Genomic DNA, 26,434 nt, shown 5'->3' on the forward strand with positions numbered 1-26,434 from the left:
ATTAGTGGAGGTTAAACAGGGTTAATTTTTTCGGGGCAGGGCTAAGGATTAGAGTTTGGTCTCAAATGGGGGATTATCTGGTTTGAGATGCGATCATATGCCTGTATCAATACTGGATTAGTGGGAATAGCTTACTGAGATTACAGTGAGGGGCAAAAATGAGAATAAGACGAGCATGCATCTCAGTTTTGGCAGAGTCTGAGATAGTATCAGGTCTTCCTCACAATTAATTCAAATATTTCAAGATAATATTATCTCAAAGAAATAATCATTTCCTTCTCTGTATTCTGATTGCTTTTTTGTATGTGTATGTAATGGAAATATGTGCAAAGGTTTAACTCTCATATATATATTGTTACATCATATTGTATGTGTGTTGGTATCTATTTGGTAATATACCTGTTTCCTCTATCAAGACATACAGTTTACGAAGGATGAGGGACTCTTTTCTGATTATAATTTTTAATTGAAACATAATTGACCTATAACATAGTAATTTCGGGTGTACAATATAATGGTTCCATATTTGTATGTTTCACAAAATGATCGCCACAATAAATCTAGTTAACGTCTGTCACCACACAGTTACACATTTTTTCTTGCGATGAGATCTTTTAAGAATGACTTTCTTAGCAACCTTTAAATATACAATCCAGTATTATGAACTTCAGTCACTATGCTGTACATTACGTGCCTATGACATTTATTTTATATCTGGAAGTTTGTACCTTTTGACCACCTTCACCCACTTTTGCCCATCCCACTCCCATCTCTGGCAACCACCAATCTGTTCTATGTATGAATTTGGTTTCTGTTTTGTTTCATTTCGTTTTTTATATTCCAAATATTATTTCACTTAACATAATTCTCTCAAGGTCCATCCATGTTGTTGCAAATAACAAGATTTCCATCGCTTCTCGGCCTTTTGGCTAAGAATAAGTGTAGTATCTGTTCTTATCAAATAACAAGATTTCCTTTATTTTTATAACAGAATAATACTCCACTGTGTTTATGTGTATATTTTATGTATTCATTCATCCATCTATGGGGAGTTATGCCTTGTACACTTTTTTTCTCTCTTCTTTGCTGTGTCTGACATATAGTAGACATTTAGTTAATTTTGTTATTTAACTCAGCCCACTTTCAGTGTTTTGATCCAGCAAGCAGTTGTTGGACCTTCACTAAGTGTGATTGTGTGCTCAATTAATAACAATAGAATGTAATTGTTTCAGTTAACTGATCAATTTATATTTTTCTATGACCTTACTATAGGGCAAAAATTATGTCTGCTATGAATATTTGATCATCTGTGGTGAATATAGTGAGTGGCCATCATAGATTATTTAGAATGTTGAATGAAGGAATAAATTGGAACTAATTTATCTTTGAAGAAGATAGGGTCTTTCGTGAGTTGGTTTGAGTTTTCTGTCTGTTGAAGTCCTCTCTCACATTTTTCACCTAGGATCTTCTTTATTGCTGGGGCAGTTCAAGTGGTTGAAAAGTCAGTTATTGCCTATGACAGTGTAAAATCTGCTTTTTCCTCAGTACCACTCTCATGACTTTGACTATTTTTTACCCTAAGTGATGTTTGCAGAAGCTTTAAGTTCAGAGTTAAATTAATTCATACACTTTGCAAGTATTTATTAAATGGGTTAGTTATTTCTAGCATTCTCCCATCTTAACTCCTGGACTTTTCCCTCTTCATCACTCACCTTATTCTAAATTCATCTCAAGTCAAATGTCTAGCTCCTTTTCTCCCTTCTGCTCCTGATCTGCTCTCTCTAAGAGGTTTTTATTTTGGAATTGTGACCCCTTGCTACGCACCGTAAGTTAGAGGGAGGGTGTGGGATGGAAGGCTCAGCCTGTCATTACAGCTTGAACCTAAGGCTTTACCAACTTACCACTTTATATTTTAATACATGCTTATTGAATAAAGGAAATAATCAATGGAGACTAAAGCAAAGATAATTGACTAATAAGATCCTAGGGAGCATTTATTAAATAGCACTTGGGGTAAGAGTCATGTTTCACCGAAGTTTTTATTTCTAATTCATTGTTGTTGTTTTTGGTTTCTGATAGGTAATGCTTTTTACTTTTTAAGAGGCTAATTTGTCCTCTGAATATTTAAAAAATAATAGGATTGATTTAAAAACTACATGTTGGTTTTCTTTCTAATGGTCATTAGATCAAGGAAACTAGATAATAATTTCTGCTTAAGTCTAACCCAAGGTAGGAGAAATTGTCTTCCTTCCTATTTTCCATAATTTCTGAGTCATTATGTGCATAATCTCACAACTTGATCACATTTTGAAGAGGGGAGGAAAATATACTCCTATGTAAGGACCAGGTTGAAGGGATGATGTTTTTCTTTTGCAGGACAATCACAGGCAGTGAAATTTTCATCATGATATGAAAAAAAGTAAAATTATTTCAGAAGAAGCAAAACACGAAGTAAAAGAATATATGATTTGTTTGAGAATTATAAGAAAAATCGGAATGGCTAAACAATAAAGGAGTAGGCCCCTGAGGAGAAGAATTGTTTGAATTGGGGCTTTAAAAATATGATGTTGGGGCACCTGGTGACTCAGTCAGTTAAGCTTCTGCTCTTGGCTCAGGTCTTGATCCTGGGATCCTAGGACTGAGTCCTGCCCTGGGCTTCCTGCTCAGCTGGGAGTCTACTGCTCCCTCTCCCTCTACTCTTCTCTCCACTTGTGTTCTCTAATGCTCGCTCTCTCTCTCTCTCTCTCTCTCTCTCTCTCTCAAATAAATAAATAAATACATAAATAAAATCTTCAAAACATTAAAATGAAAGTGTGATGTTGACAGTGGTAAAATGATGAAGGACAGCCTACAGTAAGAAGAGACTGAAGCAGGTTGACTCCTGGTAATACTCTAACTAGCACATAATGAATATTTGAAATAAAGCCCTCACGATGAGAGACAGGAAAGGGAAATATGAGTTTGGTTTAAGAGAAAATATCCATTTCATGTATGTGTTGAAGGGGATTGAGTATTTCGGGGAGGCTCCACCATTGTTGGCTTCTGTGTTGCTTGAGCATCATGATTTCTTTCGACCTACTGTTCACAGGTCACTCTTTTTCTGTGTTAGCATAGTACTTATTTTCCTTAAAACATATATCTTACAGGAATATATGGTACTTTTAAAATGTTATCGAAGAATGGTCACACCTGAGGGAAGGTGTGTGAATTCTACTTGTGTTGGTAGTGATAGTGAAATATTCACCCTGATAACCCAAATTTTCCTCCTGACTCTTACACATTAAGTTAATGTCACTAATAGAAGTTTTATGTCTTTTCTTTGTCACAGTAACTAGAAAACAAGTCTATATGTTTTTTTAAAGAAACAAATATAAATTCTCTTTAAGATGCAACATAGTTCTCATTGCTGTGGTGGTTTTGACTGGCAAGATAAACTTTTTTATATTTATACTTAGGCAGGTAAGCAGGTAGTTACTTAAAGCTTGTACTAGCTACCAAACAGAAATTAATCAGGATCTAAATTCTTGTCCTGCTTCTGCTAGAAATATTTATAAAAAACTTGGGCAATCTATGCAGTCTAAACTGTAGACAACCAAACTAAAAATATATAAGCACTCTAGGGAAGAAAGAGATGAGGATATAGGCTTAGGTTAAGTAACTAAATGAAAATCTAAATTAAAAATCTTGGGATGAAGAATCCTGGGTTTTATTTTTGGTATTCTCAATGATTTATTGCCTAGGGTACCCATTTTATCTGAACACTATGAAGAAACTGTTAAAATACATGAACTCTGAAATTATATGATTCCAGAAAATTTGATTTATTCAAATAGCTAATTATAGTCAAAATATAATAACTAATGTTTATTGAATATTTCTTAGAGTTTAGGCATGGGTACATATATTTTTTTCACGTGCTCCCTCAACAATCATGAGGAATCATGACTACTCTGTTTTAGAGAGAAGGAAATGAGTTTCAGGGAGACATGGCAGCATGTGCTGAGTCATAAATGGTGGTGATGGGGATCATTTGTCTGGGGATCAAATATACACACACACACACACACACACACAAACACCACCCTGAACAGTTTTGCAGAACTAAAATGAAGCAGAATATTGCAAAATTGCCTAATGATTTTTAATTGTCTTGATAATTATGTGAATAAATATTTGTCTGTTTTTGCATGTGGTCATATTTATTAATTTTTATATCTTGAGCAACAACTAAATTGCCTGGCATATGGATGCTCAAATAATGTTATTTGAAGTGATTTAAATGATTTGAATACTAATAAACAGACTTGTTCTTGGAATTGTTGGATATGTGCCTGGGACTCTTGATAGAGTGGGTTAGGTTATTATATGGAACAAAACCAGCTCCTTTGGCCCAGTATGATGGTAGAGGGGACAGATCAGAATTAAAAGAAAGGAAGAAAAAAAACCAACAATCTGACCACAGAACACAGCACTGAGATGTTAAAATGTTAAAAGAGAGAGAGAGAGAGAGGCAGAGACACAGGCAGAGGGAGAAGCAGGCTCCATGCACTGGGAACCCGATATAATGGTCTCCAGGATCGCGCCCTGGGCCAAAGGCAGGCGCCAAACTGTGCGCCATCCAGGGATCCCTGCTGCGCCATCCAGGGATCCCTGAGATGTTAAAATTACTTATATAATACTGTGGACTTTTGCTATCAACTATGTGTTGCCACCCAAATATATTTTTATTCTGAGACTTTAAGTTTTGTTCTTTTCAAAAATACATCACTAGTCATCTTTTTTTTAGTATATTGAAATTCAAAGTTGAGAGCATAATTAGTGTCTATTTAAATAAGCAAGAGTTGAACTAAAAAAAAAAAGCCCCAGGGGAAAAAATCATAGATTCTCAGTTATATTTTACCTCCTGAATCCCTGCTGTCACTATTGATCCAGCATTCCCCTTTTAAATGTTATACTTAAACCTGTTTTTAAAAATGTCACTGAGATACGTATCCCCAGGTAGTATAAAGAAACATGATTCCTCTTCCTACTACTCATTCTGTTGGGAAAAAGAATAATTTAGGTATTTATTTTGTGATAACATCGGTCACAGCTTTCAATCCAGCTTTTTCTTACAATTCTTGCTATCCAAGGAGTTATGTAAGTCTTAAATGCTCTTTTGAAGCAAAACGGAAAAGTCACATCTGTCTTTACATATTGCTTCCTACTGTGAGTGAGTTTTATTTTTCAGTTTTTAAGGATTTCCCCTATTATTAAAAAGATTTGATTTTTTCATACATTTTTCAGGAAGCTGCTAGACTGTTTATCCTATTTTTACTTAATGGCTTCCTGCCGCCTGTTTTGGTACTAGAAATAGTTCCATTGGTGCTGTCATAAGTTTTAAAAAGTTTATTTGCATGTCATTATTGCTCAGATAATTGTAAAGCAGGAAATGTATGATTGGGGGATGGTCAGTTTTTGTTCAAGTATTTTGTCTCTGTTCTTGGTTTGTCTTAGAAACAAAAATGCACATAATAAAGTTATCATGAAAAACTGCATGCAGTTCATAATGGTTCTGAACAGGAAAACTAAAACCAGTGGGTTAATATGACATATAGAAAGAATTAAATTTATTATGGGTATTAACAGAATTTTAAATGTTAATCAATTATATATTTTGGGAGTATTTAAGAAGAGATTTAATGAGCTCTTGCCTGAGATGTGGTAGGAGTTATATACATATAAGTAAAATTGAATGAAATGATTTAGGGTGTTTTTCTTGCTTTAGACATGTAAATACACATATAGTGACATACATACTTGTATGCATACACATATTTCTCTAAATTGTGTGTGTGTGTGTGTGTGTGTGTGTGTCTTTAGTAGAAAGGGTTGAACATACGAGTACCTGGGTGGCTCAGTTGGTTAAGCATCTGTCTCTTGATCTCAGCTCCAGTCTCAATTTCATGGGCTGAAATATCAAATATATATATATGATATATATATATATATATCAATATATATCAATTATATATCAAACCCTGTGTTGGGCCCCTTAAAAAAAAGGGCTGAACATAAAATGATGAGCAAAGAGAGAGACTATGGTATTCTAATTTTAAAAAGAAATCCCAGTGTTTAAGAGATTGTCAGATCCATAGATACAGATGGAAACCACCACACCACCACTGACGGGTGGTTACCATTGTTGAGACAAATTGGTGACTCACATGCTAGTAAAGAGTCAGTTGGGCAAGCAACAGATTCATTGTGATATATGGAATCCTAGGATGTGGGAAGTAAGGATATGACAATGTCAATACTGAGAAGGCAATGACAGAAAATGCACTTGCTTTCAATCGGGACAGATCAATTGACATTTTCTGATTGTTTATAAGACTTGATAAGTGTGAGGTTTAGATTGGGAAGAAAATCATTTAACTTAGAGAAGTTTCCTTCAGCATAATTTTGGGAAAGAATGGAAGTTAGTACATGTCCTTAGGAAACTGGGAGAGCAGACTCAAATCTCTTATGTCTGCCTTGTGGTAATACTGGAAAATGCCTGGAATGAGCTGGGTTTGTACGTGAAATCTCTTACAAGAATGTGATAGTGGACTAGTGATATATAGTCCCACTTGCTCCAGAGAAGAACAGAATTTTTGGTATTTTTTGAGTATTGTCTCTGTGTGGCTGTGGGTCAAAAGCTGAGATATTTCAACTTCAGAATATATACATTTCTTTTTCAAAAACTGTGTAAATGCTAGTACCAAAGACAGAATTCTTAAATTAGTATAGATAAAATGAGGAACACTCTCGAAGTACAGAGATGTGTCTGGTTTAACCACAGTCTGTAAATGAGCTCAGGCTGCAAAACTGTCCACCTACAATTGTCATTTAGCATGTTGATGTTATGTACCAATTTACTTTTAAAGTATAATCTCTAATAAATCACATTTCCTGATCACTTTAAAGCAATAGTTACTTACCCTTTCCATGTCTACCTCTTGCATTTGATGACTGACTAGTTGATGGGATTAATAATGTGTACTAAAGAGATGAAGATAGCTAAGTCAGGTAAATGAGGTAAAAAATAGCCAATTCCAACATGAAGACTATACAGATTGAACAAGTGACAAATAACAACTTGAAAACAAACAACTGCAGAGATTAATACTTTTGATTTAGTTGGAGCTGCACTACTGACTTCTGTGCTAGATTCACCCGAGGCAAAACTAACATAGATATAGGTACTCAGATTCTTGCATTTGTAGGCAACCTTCATCCTCCACTCTGAAAGGACTGGCTGGTGTGTGATCACACACATTAAAAAGTTCTAGGCTAAGAAGCACTGGTTGTAGGAAATAGTTGTTCTTATTTTATAGCCATATTGGGACAAGATTAGTTTCCCACTAAGAATAGGGCTGGTGATGAGAAAGAGTCTGGGTAGAGTAGCAATCTGGGCTGCTTTCTGTTTGACACATGGGCAGAACATGTGTCAAATAATGCTGACCTGATTATCCTTTAAAAGGTTTAATCTCAGATACTCCAGTAAATCTGAAATTCTATGACGAGCCAGAGAAGGGTTTTAGTACTTACTCTATTACTTTCCTAGTCCACACTTTCATCATGATTAAGTAGCCTTGATTTAGTCAAACTCTTTTTGCCAGTGTCCAAAAGAAATGTGGAGAATAAAGGTGAGCAAGAAAGGTAGGGACTTTTTTCACAATTAAACCCACTCTTTTTTTATTTAAAAGAAAAAAAACATTTCAATCAAGAAGTACAATTCTAGACCAACCAATCTAGTGGTGTTGGGAGGAAGGGACTGAGGAAGGCCATAGCAGGTGAAAGCAAGCTAAAGCACTGCATTTTCAATCCCATCCTTTATGGTGTGTGTGTGTGTGTGTGTGTGTGTGTGTGTGTGTGCGTGTGCGTTCACGCGCAAGCATGTGTGGTGTGTATTACATTGCTTTTGACTCCTGTATAATTTTCTACTTTATGTATCTACTGTCTTTGACTTTTCCATTTCCCAAGTGATGTTCACTTTAGTTGCTTAAGTTCCTGTTTACCTCAAACAGTGGAAAGATGAACAGCCTCATACTTGTACCCGTACCCTACTGGAGGTGTTTATAGTTCCTCTGACTATATGTTATTGAGTCACTGTGTACATGTCTCCATAGTCTCTCCTAAACACTGCATAATGCTCTTTAAAATGGCTTCCTGGTCCGGCCTCCTCTCACTAAAGAAGAATCCTGCTTTCTCACGTGTTTGATAATCCTTTGAATTACCTGGATAAAAAATTTTCGCCAAACTTAAGGATGGCCAGTAATGTCTCATTGTTTACATTATTTTCTGATTATCTGTTGATGCTGAATATATCTATGAATTTTTAAGTCATTTGGATATTCTTGTTTTGTATGTTGGCTATTTTTAGACTTTGATATTTTTCTATTTCGTTTTGTTTGTTGTCTATTGTCGATAGTATCTTTTTCTTCCTGACATTAACTACTTGATGGACTGAGGCATCGCTATGCCATTTCCCATCTGGCAATGTCTGTGAATTTCCTATAGAATGTGCTCCTTACAGGACTGAAATGTTAACTTCAGTGTAGTCACAATTTCTTTTTATTGTTTTGAGTGCTTGAAAACAATGCATTATGTGCATTGTGTACATTTTATACAGCCAACAGGCCCAGAGCTTCATTTCAAATGGGTCTTTACTCTGTGAGAAGTGGAATACAAAATCTAGAACTCAAGCACAACAATAAACCATTAGATTAGAGACATCTGCAGGAACTCAATTTAGTGATAAAACAAACCAATGTATATAAATAAGCATAATTTCACCCTGTCAATGAAATATGCTGTTTATGGCCTTTGATTGTAGGTGGAGGGGAGAAATGTTTCCACCTAAACAGATATAAATGTAAACTCTCTTTAATGTGGCTAGAGGTATTTGTAAGTCTTTTAATGCTAAGAGGGAGTACATAAATATTAATTTATTACTATTCTCTAATATGAATAAAATATTTAACAACCAGAAAAAGAAAAGCGAATGCAGTAAATCTACAAATACCGATTGAAGTTTTCAATTTCAAAAGCAAATAAATATTGGGACAGATAATTATCAGGGAATGGAAGTTAAAATCTTGTCTGGGTGGAGAATCAAGAAATGTAATTTTTGTCTTTTTTGTATCTTTTTATGGCCAAGTGCTTACGTTACCTATGTATTCATTTAAAATAATAATAGTAGTTACCCTGGGTTATGAAATTAGGAGCCATTTTATAGTGTCTTTAGATAGAATTGCATTTTTAAAATTTTCCCTAAATAGTTATTAAAAAATAGTTTCTTCTGGGTAGTTCAACTGGATTAAATAAAAATACTTAACTTTACATTTATATCTTTTGGGTTTTGTTTGTTTTAGCGTATTAGATTTTGCAGATATTTTTTTAAAAATTGTATTTGTTTATTTGAGATAGAACGAGTGAGAGAGAGCAGGGGAAAGGGAGAAGCCAGCTTTCCACTGAGCAGGAGCCTGGCTCTCACTGAGCAGGGAGCCTGACGTGGGGCTCGATCCTGGGATCCTGGGATTGTGACCTAAGCTGAAGGCAAACACTTAACCAACTGAGCTACGCGGGTGCCCCACAGACATTTCTTTTAATAGAAAACAATTAAGGACTCATACTGACCTACAAACCAAAATACAACGAATATGCACAAAAGGGTGGGTGACAGATTCCATTCCTACCAGAGGAGGCCTGAGAGATTTCAAGCTTGAAATAAGTGGGCCCAAATGTCCGAAGTGGGCAGTGGGGCTATAACTATGGAAATCAGCCATTCTCCTTCTCCAAACAAAATGTTGGCATTAGATATGTTTCAGTAGTCCTCCTACTTTATCCTTATTTTTCTGTATTGTATCGCCTATATGGGGTCACTTTCATTTCCACATAAATTTCCAAAACTATCAGTTGGGATTTTAATAGGGATGTCTTTGAATTTACAGATTAATTGGGGGAGTACTGCCATCTGAACAATAGCACGTTTTTGTGTGTGTGTGTTTAAAGATTTTATTTATTTATTTATTATTTATTTATTATTTATTTATTTATTTATTTATTTATGAGAGACACACACAGAGAGAGAGAGAGAGGCAGAGACATAGGCGTAGAGAGAAGCAGGCTCCATGCAGGGAGCCTGATGTGGGACTCGATCCTGGGACTCTAGGACTACACCCTGGACCGAAGGCAGATGCTTAACCGCTGAGCCATCCAGGGATCCCCAACAAGTTTTCTGATTGGTAAACATGGAATGTGTTTCTATTTATTTAGGTATCCTCTTTTTCTTCAGCAGTGTTTTGCAGTTTTTATTATACAAAGTTTATACTTATTTTGTTAAATTTATACCTAAGTATTTTATTCGTTTTGATGCTATTTTAAGCAAATTGATTACTTAATTTCACTTTAAGAATGTTCTTTGAGGGCAGCCAGATGGCTCAGTGGTTTAGCGCTGCCGTCCAGCCCAGGGCCTGATCCTGGAGACCTGGGATCGAGCCCCCACATCGGGCTCCCTGCACGGAGCCTGCTTCTCCCTCTGCCTGTGTCTCTGCCCTCTCTCTCTCTCTCAATCTGTGTGTCTCTCATGAATAAATAAAATAGTTTTTAAAAATGTTCTTTGCTAGTGTAAAGAAATAGAGTTAAATTTTCTATATTGACCATGTATCCTGAATCTTGATGAATTTATTAGTTCTAATAGTTTTAAAAGATATTTATTTATTCATATTTATGCTTTTTACTGCAACCCTTTGATCTTCCTTCCATAATCACATTCCCTCTAATCAACCTCAAGTGGGAAAGGATCTCTATTTGTAAGAACTCATGTAATTAAATTGGACCCATTTGGTTAATCCCAGATAGTCTTCCTGTCTCAAAATCCTTCATCTTCATCACACTTGCAAAATCCTCCTTTTCATGTAAGGTAACTATTCACAGGTTCCAGGGATCATGGGATCATGATGTGGACATCTTTCTGGAGAGAGAGAGGGCATTATTTTGCCAACCACACTTTCCAAAGTCTATTTAATTTTACACCCATTAATTTATGCAGCTTTCTTATATTTGTCCAAAAGACTGTTTAGGTGCTTTCTGTTCTCCATTGTTTCCTTGCATGTCTCCTAACATTTTGTTGAAGGCTAGATACTGTAGATAATACATTATAGCAACTGATCCCCTAGAAGTATAATTGTTTGATGTTGGTCATTTGTTTATTTGTTTATTGACTTGACTTAACAAATTCTGTAAGTCTTTTCCCCCTGCCATGTGCAGCCTCTGACATCTCTGCTAAGGTGGGGATGATGATTATGATGATGATTTTTTATATATATTTTATCTAAGCTGCTTAGAAGATCCTTCTGGATTGGCATAAGTTTTATTGATTAGGTTGTTCTTAAGCCCCCTTAGTCAGTTATAGTTTCATCGTTTATTGTTGGTGTACCTGTACGTTTAAAGGCTGCTATGTCAGTTCAGGGACTTTTTAGGCTCTTTGTCCTCTCTTTAGTCCGGGACGACTGGCTTGATGGTTTCTTTTCTGATTTCTTCTGAGAAAGCACAGCCTTGGGCATGTACACAATCTTCCCATGCTTCCAGGATGACTGTGATATTAGTTTTAATTATGGCTGGGTCAGAGTAGATTATCATCATTCAGTGTTTGATGTTTAGTGAGAAACTGGATTTAAGCACTGCCAAAAAAAAAAATCAGACTTGGGTAAGGAGAGACTTTTTTGATGGGATTATTGCAAAGGAGAGGAAAGGGATTATTGCAGCTGGGAGAATGCACAACTACAGCAACAAGGGCTGGACAGATATAAATTTTCTTTTTAGGGAGGAAACAAGGCAAGAAAAAGTGAATGTGGATAGGTGGGATGGAAGCGTAGAGCTATGAGAAGAAGATCAGAGAATCATCCTGATGTCAGCCTGTTTTCAGGAGGGCTGCTTAAGAGACCGTGTATGCTGGCCCAGTCTGAGGGTAGGCCAACGTTCAGGGGTAAGTGGTAAGGAGAGAAACTTAACCAAAGTTGGCTGGCAAGTTTCTTGTTCTGGATTAATCAATCAGTGAGGAAAAAGTAGTTCGGCAGATATTTATGAGGCACAGAATGGGAATTTAGCATCTGTGTCGGGTCTTATCATAAGTAAACGACTGTGTCATACGAAAAAGTGTGTTTCCTTGCAGTAAGCCTTTTCCAGAACTCAAAGGGTGGAATATTTCTTTAACCATGACTGTTTTCAGGATCAGAGGACTCCAGTAAAATTCAAAATTGTCAGCCCCAGTTGCCATTCTGAGTTTTGCTCTGTGTTGATGGGTCTGGGTGTCATTTGGGAAGGCTTTCAAGCTGTCCCCCCTCCTCCCCTATATTCTGGTCTGTTTGCTCTGCATGGATGTAGCCTAGTGTATGTGCAAACCTTTCCTGTCCCCTATAGTTGACTGTGATTATAGGAAAATTCTTCTGGGCTGTCTCTTTCCTTGGTTCTTTCTTGTAAACATCTGGCCTCTCTGTAATTTTGCTTGTGTGAGCGTTACCGGTCTCCTTAGAATTGCTCTCCATAAAGATATACATTGTTTTTTTTTTTTTTTTTAAGATTTTGTTTATTTATTCATGAGAGACAGAGAGAGAGAGAGAGAGAGAGAGGCAGAGACACAGGCAGAGAGAGAAGCAGGCTCCATGCAGGGAGCCCAACGTGGGACTCTGATCCGGGGTCTCCAGGATCACACCCTGGGCTGAAGGTGGGGCTAAACCGTTGAGCCACCCGGGCTGCCCTATACATTGTTTTTGACAACACTCAGGCATGCAGTTCTCGATTTCCTGTTACAAATGAAATCAGTTTCCATAGGCAGAGCTGAGGAGCTCTTCATCCCTTTGACCTACCTCCCCACCTGCGCAGAACTCTGACTGCACTGGAGCTTGCGGTAGAAATCTGTTTCCCCCAGTGACATCTGTAATTGACCAGTCAGCACTGGAGTGTGCGCATGACATCATGACATGCCCTGCGTTCCTGGCTTGCCTCTGGGCTTAGAACCTTTACCCAACCAGTGGTTGGAGCAGAAGTGATAGACCCAGTAACTACCACCTCCTCCACCTGGGGCAGAGTTGAGGTGAGATGGGGAAAGAGAGACCAGGATCTTTTTTGCAACACTTGCCTGGAAAAAGTTTCTACAGGGACCAGGGGAGGGGACAGTGGGAAGGAATGAGAAATGCCAGCACTTGACCCTCCTGGGTGATACCATATGTTCTGGGAAAGAGGGAGCTCTGTCTTCTTGGTTACCTACGGTAGAGCTTTTATAATGTGGAGTAAATGTGGATAAGGAAATGATGAAATCCAATTCCACAGACTCTCATTGTTCTTACCACTATTTAGTAATTTTTCTTGAATGATTTTTTATGCATTTTCTGTATACCCTTATGACAATTTTCAGTGACTTTAAATGATTATTTTTATACTTTCCACTACTTGACTTGTTTTTCTGGGGAGAAGACCCACCAGCTTTTTGCTCCATTTTTTTAGAAATAGCTTACTCTTACTCTGGTTTCTTCTCTCTTTTTTCCCTTTCTACTGTTATTTAAGTGACCTCAAGTTTTTACAGCTATGCCAGCTTCCCTATGCCAGGTCAGAACATAGCTTTCTCACAATTTCTTTTTTTGTGTTGACTATTGATGGACATTCATAGAAATCAGTCTTCTAACTTCAGAACTCTACATGAAAATATTTATTTTTAGCCATAAACAGAACCACTGAGCATCCATATATCTCAGTAATTCATTGTTTTAAATATTCATTATGCCTCTATGGTTTTTTTTTTTTGCACTCATATACTTGTGTGAGTATATTCTAGTTAGAATGTAAGTTTCTAGATTATAGAAACTAGATCTACCTCTTTTTCTTGGTGCAATGGCTCCCACAGTTTCACAAAATAAAGTCAGTGTTAAATTCCTAAATTATGATTAAGTTTAAACTAGCATGGATCATGGGATAATGGAAAGAACCTTTCACACCAAGTCAAAACAACTGGCCTCAAGAAGAAGTAGGTTCAGTGCATAACAGTCAGCTTCCTCATCAAAAATGGACTAAGGTAAGGGTTCACTCATTTACTGTTCACTGAATACAGATTTTGTGAATATTTATCATGGGAATAATAATTACTCTACCTTTCTCACAATATTATGGTGATTTTCCAAATGAAACAATAATGATTATGCAAGGGTTTTTTTTTTTTTTTACAACTATTAAAATGTATAGATGTAAAATTTTGACTCCAGTTACAATGTGTCCGGAGAGGTGGTTTTCACACTACCAAGTGATTCTCTGGCATTAGCTGGGTGTTCTACAATTCAGTTCAGTTCTGACACTACCAACCTGGAGATCTCACAGGTTAATGACTCAGTTCTCCAAGACTGCTCCCTCTCCTCAGGTGCCAGCTGAAAGCATAGTTGTCACCTGTACTTCTGACCAACCAGCTATGGATCAGAGGTTTGAACAACTGGCTTCTTTGGTTCAGTTAATTTGCTAGTGTTCACAGAACTCAAGAGAAACATTTTACTTACTAGACTACTGGTTTCTAGATGGAAGAGACGCATAGGGCCAGGTATAGGGAAAGGATACCAAGCTCCCTTGTTTTCTGAGAGTATCACTCTTCCCAAATTACCATGTGTTCACCAACCAGGAAACACTTGAAATCACCTCCTGTAGGGATTTTAAGGAAGCTTTACTACATAGGCAGGATTGGTTAAATCACTGGTGATTGGTGACTGAGCCCAGTCTCCAGTCTCTGTCTCCTCCCTGGAGGTCTGGTGGGGGTGGGGGTGCTGACGTGACAATCAGCCCCCCTCCTTATGTACTTTCCAAAAGTCACTTCATTAACATAAATTCAGGTGTAGTGGAAAGGAACTTGTGAATGTGAAGACATTTTTATTGTTCTTATCATTTAGGAAATTCCAAGGATTTTAGGAACTTTGTGCCAGAAACAGGGAAAAAGGTCAACTCTAAATTTCATATTATATGTCACATATCACAAAATATAAGGTTATATGATTCATCACAATTGTTTTCAAAGATATATAGTTCTCAGGACCACAATCAAAATTAGTATTTGCTGGCTGCAATCTGTTATCTTTACATACAACTTGAGATTACAAAGAAAGTCAGATTGTTAAAAACTGTATAGAACAAAACTTACAATATACCAGATGTTCCAGCCATGTTATGAAATATCTCGGTCCATTATTGATCACATACTATTGTATTATGAGACTTTATAGTAATATGTAAGAAAAGACACTCACCCTCAGAGGAGACCCCAGTCACACATCAATACACTTTGCAGCCTTAGGTAAGTTATTCAAGTTTCAATCACATTCTCTTGAGGTATTATAGTACCTGTCCAGTCTAGTTTGCAGGATGGTTCTGAGACTCAAATGAAATTTGTGTGAAAAGATATCGAAAAGTCGAAAGTATTATACAAGCCATAGGTGTTAGTCTCTAACAGAATATATTCAGTAGATTTATAAAATTTTCAGAGCAAAGCTGCAAACTAAATATAAACTGTATTAGAAACCCAGAAAAGTATTCCCTTGTTCCTGAATGGATACACTCTTAGCTTCTGGGTGATAATGAATAGAGAGGAAAGCTAACATCTACTAGAGGACACCTCTAATAAAACAATTGTAGGCATGAAAAGAGGAGCCAGAGGCAAAGCACTTGGGGCCAGAGGCATTAATGTGTTGCTCTGGGGGAATGCATGCAGTCCCCATGGAATAGGATTTGGGCAGAGGATAAGGAGATTGCTTTGTGTGAAGATTCCTGCTGGATATGTGACGTTTCTGTTCGTTACTCACCCACTTGGTAAGTTTGATTACTGCTGTGGCCAGTCTCTGAAAAAAGTAAAAGAAAGAAAATAGTTGAGCCAAAGACCCTTGATATATGAGAGTACAGTAAATGACAGCAGGAAGTAAACCATTGTCTGAGGGATGTGGGCGAATCAATGGTTAGCACATGCCCTGACAAGTCCTTCCGCTGCTTGAAGAATTTCACACTGGCATTTTCAGAAAGACAGAGAGCTAATTTCCTGGAGGAAGAAAATATTTTCACACTACTTCCCCCAAAGAGCAATTAGAAAGAGTGATACAAGTCAATAATAAATTAAAAAATGACAATATTTTTTTTTTAATAAAAAAAAAATTCATTACGTCAACATTCACATATTATTTTCATTTATTCATTACAGCAATCCAGATAGGTATTAGAATCTCCATTTTAGAGCTGAGTGGGTTTACATGCCTAGATTACAATTGCACAGCTAATAGGTGGTGGATTCAAATTTGGACCTGGAGGATTCTAAATCTTGATGTCACGTTCTTTGCCTCCATGCTTAATTCCCAATACCAGTGATTAAACTGTTTCCTTCATGTCAAAATTTTCACTGTTTTACTGAATACATTTCAGCGGAATTCACGACTGTATGTTTGATAAGTCTTGAACAAAATTAAAAGTTGGACATTCAGCATGTTATTATATAGTAAATTTTCTGTTCATGAAATTCACACATCTTTATGTCATACTGATGATATGAGTAAATGAATAAAAATATTAAATGCTTAAATATAAAATTGCATCTCTGAAAAATATTAGTCAAATCTATGTGCCAAATTATTTTTTATACCCAAATGTTTAAGTCACTTATACTCTTTTTTAAAAAAGGTTTTATTTATTTATTCATGAGAGACACACAGAGAGAGGCAAAAACATAGGCAGAGGGAGAAACAGGCCCCTGGTAGGGAGCCGGATGTGGGACTCAATCCCTGGACCCTGGGACCACGCCCTGAGCCAAAGGCAGATGCTCAACCACTGAGCCACCCGGGAGTCCTCACTTATATTCTTAAATGTACTGAAACAATAAATACACCAACAGAGTATGAGGAAAGCTTATTATTAAGCTCCATTTTTAAATTGTTGACATTTAAAGCATTTGCTAATTACAGGACAACACTCATTGTGAAGACCAGACGTCCTTTGGGGGAACACACTTTCCCATCTTTTTTGTCTGAGTGCACATGGCATTTCCTAGGGTTATTTCCTTGAAGTTTCCTTGTGTGCTTTCACTGGGGCCTTCATCCAATTTGTGGTTGAAAATATTAAAGTGGTTGCTTAGAAATGCTGAAGTTGGAAATTTATGAGTTTTCAGAAGGTTGCATTGAAGTGTAGGGGTAGCATATGGTGATCTGACATGTTTTGTTCCCTAGCCAAGGAGAGGGGTAGCCTTCTGTGATCTCTCTAATTATTTCATGGCACTTTAAGACGCCAAGCTGAATTGAGAAACAGCAAGGCATCAGGGCTAAGAAAAACAGAATGTACTTTTTTGTATTCAATATTTATGGCCAAATTTCTTGTTGTTCTTTTTTAAATATTAATTGGAATACTTTGGGTAATATTAGAGCAGAGGGTACATTTTAAGTAAAGGATAAAATAAAGGCTCATTACTTTGGCTGAAATATAAAGAACATTTGTTAAAATGGAAAGTAAAAAGGCAGCAATAAAATGAAGATATTTTGTAAGGAACAGTTATGGTCCTATAAGTAAATTTTAACATATAAAAGTCATTTTAATAACTATATAATGGAAGATAATTCAATTTTTTAACACCTTAAGAAGATTGTAGATATTAGGAAACAGAGTCAAGGAAGACAAATACAAATAAGAAATTAATAAATGATTAAGGAATTGAAGCCCTATTAATGCATAGGCGTTAATTTGTGTTTTGAACTTGTTCTGGGGAAAATGCCACAAAAATTTGGATGAATGAACTGAATAATTCATTCATCTTTTCATTCTTAAAGTGTTTGCCAAGAACCAGTTGTCTCAGGACCCATGTTAGGATCTAGGAATAAAAAGAAGAGAAAGACATGGACTTTTGCTGTCATAGGACTTAATCAGTTTTTGAGAACAGGCATTCAAGCCAATATGGAACCCCATGTGGAAAGTATAATGACATAAATATGTCATGAGGCTTTGTGAACTTAGAGAGGGACATTTAATATAGTCATGGAAAAAGAGGAAGATTTCAGTTAGGCTAATTACTGAACAGTTCCAAAATATCAGTGGCTTAATAGAGTAGGACTTTTTCTTGCTCGTTCATTTCTATGTATTTGGTATACTTGGTGGGGCCCCTTTCACTTGGTGTTTCAAAGGTTTCCATCCTATGATTCTGGCATCTCCTAAGGGCTGTCTCCACTGCTGGATCCTGTGCATCAGTCAGGCAACAAGGGACAAGGAAGATGAGGTCTGTTTTTCATGGACCAGGCCAGGAAGCAGACATAGTCTATTGATCACAACTTAGTTATATGGCCACCTTTAACCTCAAGGGAAGCTGTGAACTAGGAGGAGTGAAAATGAGTTTTTTGACTGACTAGACTGCTTATGACATAGCTTGTGGAGATTTCATCTAGCTGGGCCTTAAAGATGTGAACCTAGTATCCAGGTGAAGATATGGCAAGGACATTCCAGAAAGAAGAAATATCATGATAAAAGACATAGATGTAAAAACCTGATGGGACATTATGAAGACTAGTGTTCTTGGAGTGTTCATTTCAGGTGATGATTAATAAGAGATGAAACTCCATTGCTGATGTTTTTTCCTCCATTACACTTTACTGTATATCCATGTACCTACTTGACATTTATCCTCTGCTTACTTAAGGACATATCAGATTCAATCTGTATAAAACCATCTCCAAGATCTTCTATTCTGCTTCCTGGCCCTTGCCCCACTTCAAACCTAGTCCTCCTTATCCTATCACACAAATTAAAAAAAAAAAACTGGAAATGATCCTTGACATTTCCTTTTTCTAATTCCAAAAACTAATATATCACTAAATCTTATATATGCTAAAACCAAATTTTTCTTGAATACGTTCATTTTGTTCCATTTCATCTCTACCACTCTATTCTAGATTAACATCATCTATTATCAGATCTATCAGAATAGACACCTAACTCATCTCTCCTTTTGGCATCCATTTTTGCCTCTCTTCAGTCTGTTATATACAGTTATTCATTAGAGACCAGACCCATTACCACCATACTAGTCTGCATTTATTGGATGTTTACAATGTATGTATTATTCCACATACATTGCATCGATTGTCTGATTTAGTCTCCATATAGCCCTATACTGTAGTGCCCATTCCCATTTCATTTTATAAATAAAGAAACCAAGACTTAGAGTTTTTGGTAGCTTGCCCAATTTCACACAGTTATCAGGCAAAGTAACTTTTAAAAGTCCAGGCAGTCTGTTTCCTGAGCCTTGTTCTAAATCACTATGCTATATTTTCTCTCAGCGTAGACATTTAAAACACTTATTGAATGAATGAATGAATGAATGAATGAATGAATATAATGAAGAAAAAGTGGCAGATTGGCAGGTGCCACATAAAATAGGAAGTCATGTTGACACATTTTTATCTTGTCCATATATTGGAAAGGAAACATTGAAAAATTTTAAGAAAGCAATGACAAGGGCACGTGGGTGGCTGAGTTGACTGAAATCTGACTCATGATTTTGGCTCAGGTCATATCTGAGGGTCATAAGATCAAGCCCTGTGTTGGGCTCTGCACTCAGCTCGGAAGCTGAGTGAGATTCTCTTTTCCCTCTTCCTCTGTTCCTTCCCTTGCTCCTCCTCTCTCTCCTTCTCTGTGTCTTAAATAAATAAATAAACCTAAAAAAAGGGAGAAAGCAGTGACATAGTCAGATCTAGGGATCTGAAAGATGTCTTTATTATGTGCATGTAATATGGAAAGGAAGAAGAAAAGATTCAAAACAGGGAGTAATTTCATTAGAGTATAAAAGAAATTGGCAAAGGGAATAAAGGACTACATTATATCAAAAAAGCTTTGAGGTTCTTTTAAACTCTTGAGCATATTCCTTCTTTGTCTCCTTTGTCGTCTCATTTCCTTCCCCAATATATCACTTAGTCTAAATGCAACATTAATTGCATTTAAAAAAGACTATTTCGGAGTCAACAGACTTTATAATGGTGAAATGAGACATCATATATAGAATGTCCAATGCAGTTCTTCAAGAAAAGGAAATTCCTTCCTTTACCCTCTTTACATTCCATCCCCAAATGACCTGGAGACAAGAGAGAAATGAATATAAAGTTATTACAGTCTTGAGTTTAGACGAATAAGCACAGTGACAAAAGTATTAAAAAATAAGAATAAAGTGCTCAAGCTTGGAGAAGTTTACTTGGTGACTTTAAAAGATAGAGAAAAGTCAGCAAATGTGTTTTAATTTTGCCTAAGTTTTGCTTAGTTGCTTAGTTCTGGTCAGAGCTCATGCTTTCAAATGATCCCAAATGGACCTTAAAATTTGGATGAATATAGGGATATATGCAAGTAGGAATGGAATGGTATACAGTTTTAGCTATTTGTCTAAATGCTTAAAATAAATATAGGATACAAAATCTCTCTATATGTGTGTGTGTGTATGAATAATTAAAAAAGATATTTCTTAAACAGAATGTAGTCTTGAGATATTTATTCTGATAAACGCAATATGACCCAATGTATCAGTTAAATAATATGTGATAAAATATGTTGGACAAGTTCTTTAGTTTCTATTTTACATGCCACAAATCTATTCACGTATATAGGGTTCAAGATAAAATAGAAGACCTGTGTATCACAAGGACATTCAATGAATATATTAGAAAATGTAATCACAAAAATACTGAAGATACAGGTCCTGCAAAATGCTATGCAGTTTTGCTGAGTGTGTAGGACCTGTATTTTCTGAAAATGTAGAGTCCCTCTGTGCATTATTTAACTTTCAAAGCAATGAATTGCAAGGACTGGAGTTACAGAATGATTTCTTTATAGGAGAGAATATGGGAAGTGACACAGAAGGAGACAATGGCAAATGAGAAGGGAAATTTCTTCTCTGTTTCTCTCTCTGTAAATGCATATTTCTAGTGCAGGGAGCACACTTAGCTGAATGATTGATAATTTATTAGCATAAGGTTTATCCGGAAAAAAAAGAAATGAAAAGACAATTTGATCCAGCTTTATTAAAGATACTTTTCATAAACAATCATGGTATTTCAGGCAGGACATGGGCGGACGATCATTAACAGTATACAACAACTTTCAAACTCCCTTCTTCAATGGACTACCAAAATCAGAAAGCCACTATAAAACCCAATGAAGTCTTCATGTGATGCTCTGAACAGGGAAAGTTTAGAGTGAGGGTTGACAGTTCACATTTAGCATGTTGTTTAACAACTTTTCACAAGCCGACCCTGACTTTCAGGAAATGAAATGAAAATGGCAGAATTATCAATCTGAAGATCCACAAGCTAAAAAAAGGAACTCTTTTGAGGGACGCCATCTCAGTGGTGACACTGTAAAGTCCAGATTGCCTGACATACTGGGAACCATTTCATGGGGTCAGGTTCCAACAGGTCTCTGGGTTTAAGGGAGTCAAGTCTATGTTGAAGGCAGAGAGGGAGAAGAGGACATAAAAAAATGAATTTTAGTTTTTCCACACCACCAAGGTGGCTCATGTGTGTCAACATCAAGGAATCCCTCCTCCTGGGAGCCAAGAGGAAGTTTCTCAAAACTAGAAGGGGAAGGTGTTTTTCCCTCTTGTTATCAATCTAGCTTCGGAGATATTCTATTAGTGACATATGCCCTTCCCCCAAAACAACAATGAAGTGTTCCGTGTGCTAACAACATAGCTTAAAAAAAAGTAAAACAAAATTCTGCATTTTTTTAAAAACTTGATAAAAAATAGTATTTCAAACTGTACAGTCACCAGAAGTACACAGTTATCAAAAATGCACACACTTCACTTGGCATCTCCAGCACCTTCAGCTTTCTGTGCCTGGTCTGTTTTGGCATCTCCATTTTCTGCAGGGTTATTTCCATCCTTGCCAGCATCAGCTTTCCCTTTTTCCCTTTGGGTACCTTCACCTTGCAGACCTTCTTTTGGCTTTATCTCGTTTCGCACCTCCTTTGGCCTTTCTCTTGGACATGGTGGTGACAGCGGTGTGAGGGAGGTGCTGGATGCAGGGATACAATAGTGGGCAGGCGCTGGTGGGTCCGGGTGTCATTCTTGCCTCTTCTTCTCATTGCTTGTATTGATTTTTAATATTTGTATTTTTCTTTGTAGCCTTAGGTGATTTACTCACTATTAATAACAGATCAATAAATTCTCATAATTTAAATATTTTCATAGTGATTCTCATGTGAATATGATTATGAACAAACATAATGAGTGAATCAATAATCATTTCTTGTGTTGGGAAAGTAAGGAAAGATCAATTCATGTTTGGACTTCTGTCACTGGAGAGTGGGTGAAATGGATAAAGAAGCTCAAAAAGTACAAAATTCCAGTTATAAAATAAATAAGTCACGGGGATATAATGTACAACATGGTAACTATAGTTAATAGTACTGTATTGCATATGTCAACCCTTGAAGTTGCTAAGAGAGTAGTTTTCATCGCAAGAAAAAAATTTTGTACTATGTATGGTAATGGATTTTAACTACAACTTATTATAGTGATCATTTTGCAATACATACAAATATTGAATGATAATGTCATATGCCTGAAACTAATATAATATTAAATGTCAATTATATCTTGATTAAAAATAATAATATAAAATATTATAATTCATAAAAGCCAATTGGATGTGTCAAGAACTTTAAATTATCAATAAAAGGCAACTGTGAAAAAGATTGAAGATTTTATATAGAAGACTCTATTGGATTGGAAAAAATGCTTTTTTCCCCTGAAATATACCAGTCTCATGCTATGAGAGATAGATATGATTTAAAAAAACAACTAGTTGGAATATGTGGCAAATTTACTAAAATTGTTTTGCTTATTTTAATTGTTAAATATTCAGATAGTATATTTTTTAAAAATTGCCTTATTGTACATGGATATATACTTTTAGAGAGAATTTTAGGTTTGAAAATAGTTTTTGATTCAGGACTATTTTATAGGATATTTAATAAGTAATATTTCAAAATTATATACTTTTAATTATTTTCATTATTCTCTGTCACTCATATAATTGCATGGTTTGAACAATAAATTACATGGACACATCTACTCTTGGACATTCATGTGAAGCTTTACAGGATTCTACTTTCCCCAGTAGTGCTCTATTGCCTCTTATTGCTCCCACCTGCATTGCTACCACTCCTAGTAAAGAAACAGCTCAGTGATAAAAAGGCAGAGAACTACAGCCCTGTGTCTTGATCTATGATGTCAGAGTTGGGCCCTCTGAGGAACTGCAGATGTTCATGACTTTAGCCACTCCCCTTCGCAAAAAGATCTTCCATTTTTTTCAGGAAAATATTTGGTGCCCCATGATCAGGGAATTAAAGTATGGGGACAAGACCAAATCCTGTAGGCAGAACTAGGTACTGTGACTTTGAGCTGTGACCATCAAATTGTCTTTTTTTAATTTTATTTATTCATTCATGAGAGACAGAGAGAGAGAGAGAGAGAGCAGAGACACAGGCAGAGAGAAGAAGCAGGCTCCATGCAGGGAGCCACACGGGACTTGATCCCAGGTCTCCAGGATCAGGAGCCCTACACTGAAGGCGGCGCTAAACCTCTGAGCCACTGCCCACCAACAAATGGTATCTTTTTTTGTTTAATGGACCTCTTGATAAAATGCCCCTGAATTTGTGAGAACACATGCAAAATTCCAACTAAAGATTCCAATATTTCTTCAATATTCCAATGAAACTGATTTTTATAAATTAATTTTTATTGGTGTTCAATTTACCAACATACAGAATAACACCCAGTGCTCATCCCGTCAAGTGTCCCCCTCCGTGCCCGTCACCCATTCACCCCCACCCCCCGCCCTCCTCCCCTTCCACCACCCCTAGTTCATTTCCCAGAGTTAGAAGTCTTTATGTTCTGTGTCCCTTTCTGATATCTCCCACACATTTCTTCTCCCTTCCCTTATATTCCCCTTCACTATTATTCATATTCCCCAAATGAGTGAGAACATACACTGTTTGTCCTTCTCCGATTGACTTACTTCACTCAGCATAATACCCTCCAGTTCCATCCACGTTGAAGCAAATGGTGGGTATTTGTTGTTTCTAATGGCTGAGTAATATCCTGATGATTTAGAAATTGAAGACTGTTAGAAAACCAGGAATAGGATATTGAAATAATACATAATGCCTATATTTAACCAAAAATCTGTATTATACTTAACAGTGGCTCACTGGAGTCATTTGTTTTAGAGTCTGGAAACAAGCTAATTATTATTATTCTTTAATATTTTTTTATGAAATCTTTTAAGTAAAATAGGACATTAACTAGAAAAGAGAGGAGATCTAGGTATGGTATAAAAGGAAATAAAATTTGCTTTGATTGCAGGTGTGAGATTATATAATAGAAAATATAAAGGAATACATTGAATAACCCCCATGATTACTAAACAACATCTGTGAATAATACAAATAACAATCATACATGAAGAGGGAATAAATTAGGTTTTACGTTTGAAAATATGTCAAGCCTCATTGAAAACCACACACACAAAAAAAGAATCCATTTTTTATTTGATAGATAAGAATGGAAACTAGGCATGAACTTAAAACACCCTATAGAATAGATATTTGATTCTATATTGGCAACATAATATAAGGATATGTGCGATTATCTGATTTGTGTTATAGTTTTCCATATCCAATCAACTTATGCAGATAGTTTAGGCATAACTGACATTTAATTCCCTTTAAAATGATAAACAGACAAGTCAACTATGTCAGATTGAAAGCTTTGTCTTTGTTCTATAGGCTGGCCTTGCACAATGACTGAACCAAATGAACAGTGGCTTGTATATTTGTCTCCAAAAGGCAAACATGGCTAATACATAATTTCATTCTTTACGGACAAGTAAGAAATCCTTCTATTTAAAAAAAAAAGTGTATTTATTCAACAAATATGTATGAAGTCTCCTCTGTGCCAAACCCTGGAGATCCATGATGAGTTAGAAGCAGTCTCAGCCTCAGGGAGCACACAGTATTTCTGAAGAGAAAGAAAGCTAATAAACTTAGTAAAAAATTGAGGGCTTCAAGGTTTTCTTATGAATCTAAATAAACTCTTATTAAAGTATGGGATATTATTCTTTTGGTGGGATTTTTATATAATCTATAGATGGTAAAATTGATAGGGGAATATCAATAATAGGCCTGCTCATTAAAAGATTGTACAAAGCAAAGGCTGCTGGCATTTAGTCTTAGAAAGAGTAATTCTTATATGAGATTGAGTTAGAGAGAGACATGAATATCTTGTCATAGGCATTTAGGCTACATTTACATTCATTAATAATTATTTGGATTTGACGTAAATCTGTCTTGCCTCTTTATCACTATCAGGCTGTGGGAGCATCGTGTGATAAAGTGACGTTTGTGTGTGGGGTGGAGCAGATGCCACAGCTGAGTTCTGACAAGAGATGGGAAGATCGCAAATAAAGAATAATTTTCGTACAGAAGGTCACATTCCAGTGTCTTTTGCTTCTAACTTCGGAAGTTATTCTTTTTGCATATGTAGGCTTTACTTTAGACATTTAGCTTTACAGTAATATTTGCTATGCCATGATAAAAGGGGAAAAATCTATTTGTGGGTTCTATAGGCTGACACACACGATCATTCAAAAAGAATACATGTGTTGTACAGCCAAATATGTAAGACTCTATACGTAGGATGCAATTCTGGAAGTGATTTTAAAAAAAGCAGTTGGATTACATATTTGATTTTGTACATCTTTATGTCAGAATTGTCTTGAATTCCAAGTTAATTACTCTTTAGAATGGTTTATAGAATGTGAACGAATTCGTGATAACTCATAGTATTAAAAACATTTATGAGGAGATTTGGAGGGCAAGCACTATTACTGTCCAGCCATGAGTAGCCACAATATGGGGTGCTGCCCATATAACTGTCTGTCCGTATATTGGGGCCCCCAAACTGACGGTTGCCAAGCCAAATTATCAGGACGCAAAGTGTGACAAGCAAGAAGTATGACACTTCTCTTCAAGGGTGCTCCTAGAAGAGAAAGGATCCTTAGCCAGTATTCTTTGCTGCCAGTCTGAATTTGAAAAAGAGAGGGCGATGGGAAATTTTACCTTCCTGTCTCATCTTGGCACCAAAGACGGAGATCTGGGGGAGCTGACTTTAGCAAGAATTCTTAGCCTTTGCCAGCTTCTGCCAATCTCCCCAGGATTCCATCTGCAGGCTCAGGAGCCAGTTGGATGTCCCATCAGGTCTCATTCTGGTCACCAGAGATTATAGAGGAGGAAAAATTAGTTTCCCTCTGCTTTTTATAGTGAGGGCCTGGCTGAAACCCCTTTGCCTCGAGGGTACCTCATAAATGGA

At 36.4% G+C, this 26,434-nt stretch overlaps 1 protein-coding gene and 1 pseudogene across 1 annotated transcript in view; one reads left to right on the forward strand and one right to left on the reverse strand.

Annotated features, from left to right (window-relative positions):
• Positions 1-26,434, reverse strand: part of CAMTA1 (calmodulin binding transcription activator 1) — a 1,317,854-nt gene that overhangs the window by 799,734 nt on the left and 491,686 nt on the right. The window lies entirely within an intron of this gene.
• On the forward strand, positions 910-1,067 carry LOC129497973 (U2 spliceosomal RNA; annotated as a pseudogene).

This window comes from Nyctereutes procyonoides, unplaced genomic scaffold, assembly GCF_905146905.1.
Source record: "Nyctereutes procyonoides isolate TBG_1078 unplaced genomic scaffold, NYPRO_anot_genome, whole genome shotgun sequence".
Classification (NCBI taxonomy): Eukaryota; Metazoa; Chordata; class Mammalia; order Carnivora; family Canidae; genus Nyctereutes; species Nyctereutes procyonoides.